Source organism: Myotis davidii, unplaced genomic scaffold (assembly GCF_000327345.1).
Source record: "Myotis davidii unplaced genomic scaffold, ASM32734v1 scaffold448, whole genome shotgun sequence".
Taxonomy (NCBI): Eukaryota; Metazoa; Chordata; class Mammalia; order Chiroptera; family Vespertilionidae; genus Myotis; species Myotis davidii.
The window spans coordinates 1,125,246-1,137,623 of record NW_006383009.1 but is presented as its reverse complement, the minus strand read 5'-3'; positions in this window follow the sequence as shown (position 1 = coordinate 1,137,623).

Here is a 12,378-nt window from a genome sequence, read left to right as displayed (position 1 = left end):
CTGCGGGTCCCATCCCCAAAAGGGCTCTAGAACGGGCCTGTGGCCCAGGAAACGCTGAGTCTGCAGGCCCCCAGGAACTGCGTGCATGCCCCCTGGTGCGTGTGGGAGCAGAGGGCACAGCCCAGCGGCAGCCCCGGGGGAGCAGGCGCCTGTCCGGCCTGTACCCACACACCTCGCCAAGGAGGTCTCTGTTCCCTGCTCAGGGACACGCTGGGTATCCAGGAGCGCAGGGGCCACGGGAAGACCAGGAGGCCAGGAAAGGGCAGGCTCCCTAATCCAGCGGTTCTCAACCTGTGGGTCGCAACCCCTTTGGGGTTCGAACGACCCTTTCATAGGGGTCGCCTAAGACCATCGGAAAACACATACATAATTACATATTGTTTTTGTGATTAATCACTATGCTTTAATTATGTTCAACTTGTAACAATGAAAATACATCCTGCATATCAGATATTTACATGATGATTCATAACAGTAGCAAAATTACAGTTATGAAGTAGCAACGAAAATAATTTTATGGTTGGGGGTCTCCACAACATGAGGAACTGTATGAAAGGGTCGCGGCATTAGGAGGTTGAGACCCACTGCCCTAATCGGAAGGTAGGGACAGACTCAGACATATTAGGGCTCCTTGAACTGGAGACAGGGGAACAACACCTCACCCTACACATTCATCTGTATCCCTTTACCTTGTTCCGACAAGGGTTTGAGGTGAACTTTGCCTGGTTACCACAATCCAGGTTCAACATGATAAGGAAACAAATGTGGGCGCTTTTCAAAGGCCGATGACAGCAGACCCGATAAGCCCATCCTGGAACCCGTGACCTTCACCCAGGAAGTGGAGAAGACCCACTGCCTAAGATGATGGCATTGAGGCATGAGGAAGGTTTTTATGTCTGCCGGCCAACTTCCTGGGACTCATACGTCTGAGCATTCGTTCCCCGGAGCTGCTGGAACAAAGGGGGACTCCTTCCTGGCCTCTTCTGGCCCCTGGTGATTTCCACCCATCCTGAGCATTCTTTGGCTGTGGACGCATCACTCCAACTTCTGCCTCCCTCTTCACATGGCTAGCTTCCCTTTGTGTGTGTGTCTCCGTGTCCAAAATTCCCTCTTCGTATTAGGACACCGGTCATTGAAGTCAGGGCCCACCCTAATCCAGTATGATCTCTTCTTAATTTTATTACATCTGCAAAGATCCTATTCCGGCCCTGGCCGGTGTGGCTCAGTTGGTTGGAGCATCGTCCCATGCACTGAAGGGTTATGGGTTCAATTCCTGGTCAGGGTGTGTGCAGGAGGCAACCAATGGATGTTTCTCTCTCTCTCTTTCTCCCCCCCACCCCCCCTTAATGAAAACATGTCTTTGGGTGAGAATTGAAAAAAAAAATCCTATTTCCAACAAGTAAGGTCATAATCACAAGTTCTAGGCAGACATGAAATTGGGGGTGGGGAAGGGGGGAGGGGACATCACTCCAGCCGGTATAGTTGGTAAGCTTTCATTTTATCTTTATGCATACAAAATAGAATATCGCTCTCCCAAAGGAGAGACCTTTGCTAAGTTCTGTTTGACTGTCCAACAAACATATTTACTCCAGGTTAAGGCGCGAAGGCGAATGAGACATGGTCCCCGCACATCCAGACGGGGAGCACGTCTGTGGGCCGGTGCATCACCTGGGGTGGGGCAGCTGCTGAAGGGGTGGGGGAACGGCAGTCAAAGGTGATTGAGAACAAGATTCCACAAACCAGAGCAAGAGGGCACCTCTGCACACACGTGACTGGAACGCACACTAGCCCCTGGCCTCAGGCATGCACAGTCCCCCATCATTTTAAGAAGCGTGTCTTGCCCAGGCCAGTATGTTCAGTAGTTAGAGCATCGGCCCATGCAACAGAGTCGTGGGTTCAATTCCAAGTCAAGGGCACATACCTCAGTTGCAGGTTAGATCCCCGGCTCCAGTCAGGGCGAGTGCGGGAGGCAACCAATCAATGTGTCTCTTTCATCTCTCTCTCTCTCTCTCTCTCCCCCCTTCCCTTTCCATTCCTCCCTCCCACTCTCTATAAAATAAAAAAAGCAATGGAAAAAATATACCCTCAGGTGAGGATTTAAAAAAGAAGCATTTCTTCCCCTCAGCACGATCGACTTTTGGGTAGGATAATTCATTGTAGGGCGCTGTCCTGTGCATTGTGGGATATTTAGCAGCATCCCTAGCCTCTACCCACTGGATGCCAGTAGCAAGTCCCCTCCTGTGATACCAAAAGTGTCCCCAGACATCACTAAATCTTCCCGGGAAGCAAAATCTCACCCAGTTTAGAACCACTGCCTTAAAGGCTCAGAGACGACAGCGTCCAGAGAAGAAGCAGGCCGTACTCCTGACCACCAGAAAGGCCAAGACATTTGCTGTTCCAGGTTTTCTCTCCCATGACCCTCCCACACCCACCTTACCTAAGACCAGGACATTTAATACATTTTTGAGACATGATTATATTATGCCTGTCCTGAGTACCATCACTCACTACATAGAAGTGTGGACCTCATGGTGAAATCCACTGGTAGAATCCATGAGCTTCAAATGCAAGACATATTAGCATCTTTTGGGTGGGCCAGCAAGGAAGAGGACAATTTAGGATCTGAGGGAAGGGGCTCGGAGGTAGAGCTGGCCCCATCCCTCTCCTGGGCCTCCAACACAGAGCCCTGTTTGAGTCCAATCAAGCAATTGCTATTGTCCACGTGGGTGCGTCCTCCCAGCAGGAGTCCTGATTGAGTTCAGAGGGGTCTGCCTGGGTTTACACAGAGCCCTAGCAAGTGCGTGGAGCTACAGAAAACATCCTGGCTTCTATAAGAACTGCCAAAAGCTAGCCAGAGAGACAGAGCTCCACCCAGCAAGACCAGGATTCAGCCAGGCTCCATCCCACCGAGGAGCAGAGCTGCCGTGGCCTGGCTGCTGGACCGGCTCTGCCCAGCAGAGCTTGGAGGCAGGCCAGAGCTCACGGGCACCTGAGACACCAGGGACTCACTTCGGACACAGTTGGTGGCAGTGGAGGAACCACGATGTCCTTGGTGCCACTGACCGAGCAGCTGGATCCTGCAGAAAGGGGAGAGCCTGGCCTGCCTCGGACAGCAGCGCCTCCCTCTGCGAGCCATGCCACTCATCTCCGATAAGGTCTGGGAGGTTCCCTGGCTGATAAATTGCCCATCCCCCTTGGATGTGGAATGCACAGTGAGGTCCTCCAGGGTCACCTCTTAACTAAACCAAGCCTGACATGCATGGGGTCCGCGGAAAGCCTCCGGTCGGGGAGACAGCAGGATGCGGCAGAACATGGATGGAAAGATCGGGGCCTCGGGCTCCCACGAGCCTGCGTCGGTCCTGCTCAGCCATGTGCGGGCTGTTTTACCTACAGCAGTCACTTATCCTCTGCGCCTCAAGGTCCTCCTCTCTAAAAGGGAAGGAACTAGAGGCACCCATATCGAAGGACTTGAGGAGTAGATGACATGACCTGGGACATAAAGCTTTGGCACCGTACCCAGCACGTAAAAAATCCTCAACAAATGTGCTTTCTTCATAGACAGCCCCATCCCACAGACATTCCAGGTGTGGCCTCCACCATATGTCAGGGAGCCAAGAGCTGTGCCCGTGCGAAGCTTATGCAGAATTTCCAGTTAGGCTTCTCAGCGGTGCGCTCCCAGGTGGCCATCAGCTGGGCTCAGGGCCCCTCAAGAATCAGTGAGCACGCCCTTCCCAGCTCTCCCCACCACCCTGGACACGGCCATTGAGGGCCAGGGTGCTCATTCCAAGCTGCAGTGATGAAGGTGCATCCATTGGCGCAGCAACTTCAGAGGCCACAGTATAACCCCCAGTGGGAGAAGCCAAGTGGCCAAACTTCTTGAAAAGGAATCGGAGGTCTAGGTTTGCATTAGGACAACCCACCCAGAGGCCGGTGCTAACAGGTTTTCTCAAACAGCCACAGAGAGCCTGTGTGAGGAAAGTCAAGCCAAGGCGAGTTTGAAACAGGCACCCACTGCTCACCTTCCCTCCTTTCCACAGCCTCACTGTGCTTTATTGTGGCCTGTCTGTCTCCACCACGCGGCTGTAAGCTGTAGGAGAGAGGGACCGTGGCTGGCTTGTATTTGCTGTATCCCCAGCACTATCACCATGTCTGACGGATACATAAATATGGATACAGAATGTTAAATAGGTATTTACTCTAGTAGGACATGTGCACACCAGCCCAGCAGGGAGCGGACTCCTCCTTCTTGGTGGACCTCGCCCAAGCCCACCAAGAGAGAAACCACAGAAATAAATGTCACTCATTGAGGAACATCTGAAGCACCTTAAAATGTGGATATGCGCTGGCCTAGAACTTCCTCATGCATTAAGAACACCAGGAGGCCCTAGCCCAGCCGTGGGCAAACTACGGCCCATTTGAAATGAATAAAACTATTGAAAAAAAAGACCGTACCCTTTGATGTAATGATGTTTACTTTTTTTTTTAATATATATTTTATTGATTTTCCACAGAGAAGAAGGTTACTCTAGTAGGACATGTGCATACCAGCCCAGCAGGGAGCGGACTCCTCCTTCTTGGTGGACCTCGCCCAAGCCCACCAAGAGAGAAACCACAGAAATAAATGTCACTCATTGAGGAACATCTGAAGCACCTTAAAATGTGGGTATGTGCCGGCCTAGAACTTCCCCATGCATTAAGAACACCAGGAGGCCCTAGCCAAGCCGTGGGCAAACTATGGCCCGTTTGAAATGAATAAAACTATTGAAAAAAAAAACCGTACTCTTTGATGTAATGATGTTTACTTTGAATTTATATTAGTTCACACAAACACTCCATCCATGCTTTTGTTCCAGCCCTCCGGTCCAGTTTAAGAACCCATTGTGGCCCTCGAGTCAAAAAATTTGCCCACCCCTGCCCTAGCCTGTTTGGCTCACTGGATAGAGCATCGGCCTGGGGACTGAGGGTCAAAAGCGTGAACCTCAGTTGCAGGCTCCATCCTTGGCCCCCATTGGGGTGTGTGCAGGAGGCAATTATGGGCCGCTAAGTCTGCACCAGGGTGTTTTAATAAGCATAATCCACCATTTTTGACGCTTCACCTAACCCCACCCGGGTGCAGCTCTCTCTGGCCTCTGCTAAGCCACCAGAGGCCAGAGAGAACTGATAAGCCAATTGCTTATGACTTGAGAGCAACATCATCTGGGCACAAATTGATAAAGAAGCCCTGGAGATTAACACAAAAGTCAAGGAGTCTTAAAACTAATTCTGTGTCCTTGCAATTATAAACCCTTTCTGCAAATCTTCTCCAAGGACAAGCCTTCCCTCTTAATTATGCCACAATGTATGCATCCCTGAAATTAGAGGCTCTGCACGGCGTTTATGACGATAAGCTTATCTCCCAGGCTGGAGATACACTTCCACGTGCTGACTGCTGAGCCATCTACTGCGCCAGGTTCCAGAAAACTGCCCCCCAAAGCAGCCTAGAGCGGGGACAGACGCCCACAAAAGTGGAGGTGGAGATGAGACATGGTAAGGATGCAGCTGACAGGATGTGCTGCAGACAGACATGAGGAAAAAGACCTGCTCCTCCAAAGGGAAAGGACCTCTCCCCCACCCCAAGCAGCGGAGCAGACTGGGGGACAGTCAGTGTGGGGACAGGTTGGAAGAACTTGGGCTCCACGCCCTCCATGCCAGACTTAGAAAGGGCTCCCAAGGTCAGGTGGCTTAGCTCTGTCTCCTGGGATCTAGAAGCTCCCTATGAGAGCAAGCTTCAGCCACCTCCCAGGTCCAGTGTGAGTCTATGCAGATCTCTGGGACCCACAGTGACCTGCCACCCAGCCCCACAGCAGGAAGCTGCCTCCAGGGTTGAGTGCCCCTCCCCCCAGCCTCTATGACATCATCTGCTTCCAAAACAGTATGAGACGGGGATAGGAGCCCCTTTGGATGCCAACCCTGTCTCTTGTTGAATTTGGGGGAGCACAGCGATTATGGACTGAACTGTGTTTCCCCAAAATACACATGTTGAAGCCCTAACGCCTGGTGGGACTGTATTTGGAGAGATGGCTTTTAAAGAGGTAATTAAGCCTGGCCGGTGTTGCTCAGTGGTTGAGCGTGGACCTTTGAACCAGGGAGTCATGATTCGATTCCTAGGGCACACAAGTGGGTTGCGGGCTCTATCTGCAGTAGGGAGGCAATGAAGTTTCTCTCTTTCCGTCTCCCTTCCTCTCTCTCTGAAATCCATAAAAACATATCTTCAAGTGAGAATTTAAAAACCTTTTTTAAAAAAAAGGTAATTAAAGTTAAAATAGTCATATGGATGGGCCTTCATCCAATAGGAGTGGTGTCCTGACAAGGAGAGGAAGAGACACCAGGGAAGTGCACGCACAGAGAAAGAACCATTCGAGGACATTGCAGATGGCGGCCATCTGCAGCCTCAGGAGAAACCAACGCTGCCACCACTTGGGTCTTGGACTGCCAGCCTCCAGAACTGTGAGACAATAAATGCCTGATGTTTAAGCCCAGTGTGTGGTGTTTTGTTATTATGGCATCGTGAGCAGACCAACCCCACAGCGAAGCGAATGTCTCAGCTAAGAGCTGCAGCCCTGGAGTCCAGGCAAGGGCCATGCTGCAGCCTTGCAGTTCTGGGTCACTCTGCTTTTGGGTCAGGTTGACTGACTCCTTTAGACCCAGTAAAACCCCAGGGCATGAGGAGGGCGAGGCCCAGGGTGGAGGCGCTGGGTTCACTAACACGAGAGGCAGGTAGACACAACCATGTTCTTACCCCAAACTGGAAAATGTTACCAGTGACTATCTCTTTGTTTGATTTATGTACATCCCTCCAGTTTTCTAAAATGAGCATGTATTGCTTTTGCATTATAAAAAGAATAAGTTAATCACGTTTAAAAGCTCTACCATTCTTCTGGGCCCAGATCCAAAGCCATTTTCCCCACGGGCTGCTCCCTGCCGCTGAATGTCTGAGCCTTTCCTGCTCTGAGGCCGTGGGAGTGGACTTTGCCTCCACTCCCTCCATCTGGGCTGGCTTAGTTATGGGCATGACTTCTTTAGACCATGTGCCATCGCCGTCCTGGGCCCTCAGGCAGCGCCCACCCAACTCTGGGGTCACTGTAGAGCTTGGCGTGTCTGTCCCATCCTACAATCAAACACTTTGTAAATCATGATTCTTTTGATTTTTACCACAAAACTGAACAATATCTGTCATCTTCCTTATTTTATAGATTAGGAAAGTAAAATTCAAAGATCCTTCTGACCGCCACTTCCATCTCAACTGGGTCTGGGCTGCACTGGCTGCCATTTTAGGCAAAGAAGAGTTCACTGGGGGCGGGGGTGAGGGCAGGGACCAGGCATGCGCAGCTCAAAGCAGGGAGAGCCCTCTTCCCTCTGCTGTGCCAGGCTCCATACAGAGCCCTGTGTGTCCAAGGGACATAAATAAATGCAATGTGGACATGTCAAATTAGCAATCTCCTCAGATGCAGACCAATGCCCTATTCACCAACCGCTTTCTCAGTAATAAGGGGGCATTTTCACCTCCCTCCACCCGATTCATGATTCAGAATTTGCACAGAAAAGAGAAGGTGCCATACAAAGATCCCCTCAGATGCCGCAAGAGTCCACCTGGCCCGGAAACCTGCTGCTTCTCCTCTGACAACCGTGTTGGCCTGACCCTAGGCAAGGTTTCTCAGCCTTGGCACTATCAGGGTTTTGGATGGAATCATCTTTGCTGTGGGGCTATCCTGGGCACTGGAGGCTGGTAGGCAGCATCCCGGACCTGCCACTGGATGCCAGGAGTATCCCCCGAGTCATGACAACCAAAAATGTCCCCAGAAATTGCTGAAGGCCTCCTGGGAGCCCTGCTCTGGAGCCCTACTTCCCGACTTCTCCTCCCTCAGTGTCGGTCTGGGCCCTCCAGAACCAGCCACTGGGGGATAAGGAGGAATGGGATCTCTGACCCCACATCAGGACTGACATCTGAGCAGTTGCAGATACACAGTCTTAGCAGAGGTGGTTACAGCAATTAGTCATTCAACCAGCCAATCACAAATATGTATTTACTAGTGCCCTGGTGCATGGATTCATGCTCATTGAAAGGAAATTAAGTAGAAGGTGGCCAGCGGGCCAGACACACCCTGGAGCCAACCTCCCACGGTCCCTCCCCAGCCGGCTGCACCTGGGGTGACGTCATGGCTCAAAGGGTGTCTGTGGAGTGAGCGGAGATCCCTCCAGCAGATGGGGTCCCTCAGCCTGGCCTGCGGGGATCAGGCCAAAACTGGCTCTCCAACATCCCCCGAGGTGTCCCGGATTGCAAGAGGGTGGTTCTCTGGTGATGAACCCCAGAATTGGGTTCCCTCCTCTCTGGTTCCAGGGTGCATCACTCAAGGACCACCGCTGCCAACTCACTGCAGCTCAGCAGCTCCTGTGTTGAGCGCCTGCCCCCTTGTGGTCAGTGCATGTCATAGCTACCAGTCAGAGCATCTGCCCCCTGGTGGTCAGTGCACATCATAGCTACCAGTCAGACGGTCAGACGGTCACTTAACCTTTTATATATAGAGATTCATCTGTCCACTGGGCACTGTGCTACCTGTTGGGAACACAAAGAACAAGAAGATAAGCAGAGGCCTTGCCCTCACATAGCTTGCTCTCCAGCAGGAAAACAGATACAATTACACAATTGATGACAATAAAGTGTGTTCAGGGTGTTGATGGAAAAGTACAGAGGGCTCTGCATGAATTTACAAAACATGAACTCGGGGCTAGAAATGGCTCCTTTATGTCATCTCGAACTATAAAATACCAAACACCGACCCATCCAATAAGCCGCCCTCTCTCCACCCACCAAGCTCAGAAGTCCCCCCTCAGATCTGGAAACCAGGTTGTGAGTTGTGGTGGCAGTCCCCGGGGACCAGGCAGGCCCCAGGGGACTGAGGGTGTGTCAGGATCCAGTTGACTTTGCTCCCAGGTGTAAATTCTGATTCCATTTTGAACCAGCTGAGGCCGTGGAGTAATCGAATTAGGCAAATATTATGGGGAAGAAAATGGGCCTGTAAGTAGCTTAAAGTGATGGAAATGACCTAAAGGTGGCCATGCAAATGGTCTGTATAATATCCTGTAATAACCCTGGCCAGCCAGCCTGAGGAGGCAGGCTTCCAATAATGAGGTGTCTGATTAGAATAATGTTCAGTGGGAGAGTGTGTGAATGTCCGCATAAATCAGGCCTGGAGAGCCTCCCCAATTAGCCAGGACGGAGACAGGCAAGGTAGGTGCCAGTGCTGCACCTGGAGGCTGCTGGGCAAGCTGCAGAGGTGGGGGGAGGGGGTACTAATCATCTTTATAACAGGCCCTGACGTTTTATAGCACTCTACAGTTTATAAACTCTTTTCCTGTGCAATATTTCATCCGGTCCTAGCAAAGCTGTTCTAAAGATTAAAAGAGATAATAACGCTGTCTTGTGAGATAATGAATAGTCTGTTTGGGTCATGCTTTTACCCCCAGCACACAGCATGGTGCCTGGCACATAGTAGTTGTTCAATAAACAGGAGCCATGAAAGGAGCATGTAGCAGAGAGCTGACTGCACTGGGCACTCTAGCAGGCTCTCATGCATCCTTGGAGAGCTTCCCTTCCCTGCCTCTGCTCCCCAAACTATGGGGTAGATTAGCATTATTCTCAGCAGAGAGCTACTGGAGAAATGTTAGTTTTATCTTTATCCATTGCAGTTGACAAAACCCAGGTAGAATGCTTAAGCGGACCCACAAGACAGCTTGTTCCATTCAGTACTTGGGTGTTGAGTGTCTACAATGTGTCATTCATTCACTTACGTGTTCAAAGTTAATTCTTAAGTACCCAGTGTGGGCCAGGATCAGACACATGGGATAAAAGGAGAAAACAGAAACCAGCATTTCTGGGAGCCCGGGCCTGGGAGGTCACCCCGCCTGTGGGCCCCCCTCCTCCCTGGGGGCCAGAATCAACAAGCCTTAGGGAGGCTAGAAGCGCCTCCGGACTCCGCACACCTGTGGGCAGCTGTACCGCTAGCAGGGGATTCCACTCCCACTGCCCCGTCTCTGAGAAACATTTCCATTCTCTTGCTTTCACAGAGGAAGATCCTGAGGCCCTAAGATATGAAGTATCTTGCTGAAGGTAGCATAACTGATAAGCAAAAGCTTATTTCAATCTGGGGTTTTAGACTCCAAACCTAGTCTTTTCCATGTAAACAAGTGTGTGTGATACTCAAACTCCTGGGCTCAGCCTCATTTAGCAGATTCACGTGTGACCGCTCTACTTACCCAAACACTGTGTCCCCACACGCAAGCCCACACATGTGCAGACCCAAGCAACACCCAGGATGGCACCTTACCTCTTGGGCTTTTATCTTTTGATGCCAAGAGCAGCAATTTGTCGGGGAGCAGTTAAAGGGCCAAAATGGGTTTGGAGTACTGCATCCTGTGCCCTGACATGCTTGGCTGGATGTGAAACTTCTGGGGGCCGAGATGGGAAAAACTCGACCCACAATGACCTTTTGTGATCTCCCAAAGCTCAGACTAATTTGAAAGTTCCTTATAGGTAATTCGTTATGTGTAAATGTACTACCTGCTTGAATGAATGAATGTTCCCTCAGGTATTCGTCTGATCAGGCTACTATAGCAAAAAGCCAGAGACTTGGGTGGATTAAACAACAGACATCTAGGGCTGGAGGCTAGAAACCTGAGATCAAAGTGTCAGCAGGGTTGGCTTCTGGTGAGGGCTCTCTTCCTGGCCTGAAGACCACCACCTTCTCACTGTGTCTTCACCTGGCCTTCCCTCTGTGATCGATCATGCAGAGAAAGAGAGTCCTGGTGTCTCTTCCTCTTCCAATAAGCACGCCAGTTCTATCAGATTAAGGCCTCACCCTCATGACGCACTAGTATTTACCCTTAATTGCCTCTCTAAAAGCCCTGTCTCCAAATAGTCCCACTAGGGGCTAGGGCTTCCATATTAATTTGGGGGAGACATCATCAGTCCATAACACCTCCATGTCATAAGCTGGAGGCCAGCTCTGGGCATAGGAATGTAGAAACTTGTAAAGAGCTGCATGTCACACCGACCTAGGAGCAGCCCTGCAGGGCCTTGGTTACGGCACATCTGGAGCCCAGCTTCCTTCTGTACCAGAGGCCGGTAGCACACAATCCTAGAGGAGGATTCTGAGTAGGAAACTACCAATCCTGTCAGAACGCAGGAAGGCTAAAACGCAGACTCTCCCTGGTACCCAGGAACCTTCTCTCTTGACCCTTCCCCAGTATCTGGAGACAGGGCCGGAGGAATGTATGGTCCAGAAGCAGCAGGAAGCACCCCCTGAACCCATGGGTAACCAGTTACAGTTGCACAGCCTTCTGAGAAGTGGGCCCGAGCAGAGGAGAAGTGGACATCCACACCAGGGAAACCTCTAAACAGGCAGAGCTGTGGAATTCCAGCTTGCAGATTGAAAAGAGAATCTAAAGCCCAGCCCCTCCAAATCCCTCATTTTGCAGAGAGGGGGAACCAAGAAAAGGGACTTGCTCAAGCTATAACTGGTCCCCAAGCATGTGCTACTGGCTTTTATGAACAGTCTCCAGAATAGCAGGGCTAAGGATCCCCCCCATCGGAGCAGCTGTGGGCTGCTTGTTTTAGGCAGATTCCTAAGCCCCACAGCCCAAGGGTCTGTTTCATAATGCCCGAGATGGGCCCCAACATGTTACTTAGCTCCCCAAGAGGTGCGAGTGCACTCCAAAACTTGAGAATGATGCCCCAGAGGAGTCTGGTCTGCTGTAGCTACTCAGAAACTACCAAGCATTAGGGACAGGGAGAGACAGCATGGAATGGTGACATGGGCAGAGGGAAGCAGTCCCCGACCTGTAACCAGCATGGAGCTTATGGACAGTCTCACATGGAACAGAGAGCCCACCCATTCTTCCAGGTCATCAAGTCCACCCTGGTGATCAAGAGAATGCCAGATTGCCCTTATATCTAATATATAGGCACATCCTTTTCTTTGGGAACTGCAGGATTTGGCAGAGAATCCTGATTCTTAACTTGGAAATCTCATGTGCGTAGAAGTACAAAGAATGTTTGCACATTGCCCCTCCCAGTCATCTAGAAGTTCCCTCAAACAGCACTGAAGCTGCTCTAGGGCTGAGAGGCCACCTGGTGGCCACAGGAGGAACTGTCTGAACTGACCCCTGTCCCTCCTGCCCTCATCCTTTCAGTGATATACACAACTAAGCTCCTTTTTCTCTTTTACTAGAGGCCCAGTGCACAAATTCATGCATGGGTGGGGTCCCTCAGCCTGGCCGCGATCGGGGCCAATCTGGGCCATCTCACTCAGTCCCCATCAGGGCCGATCAGGCAGGCTGGCC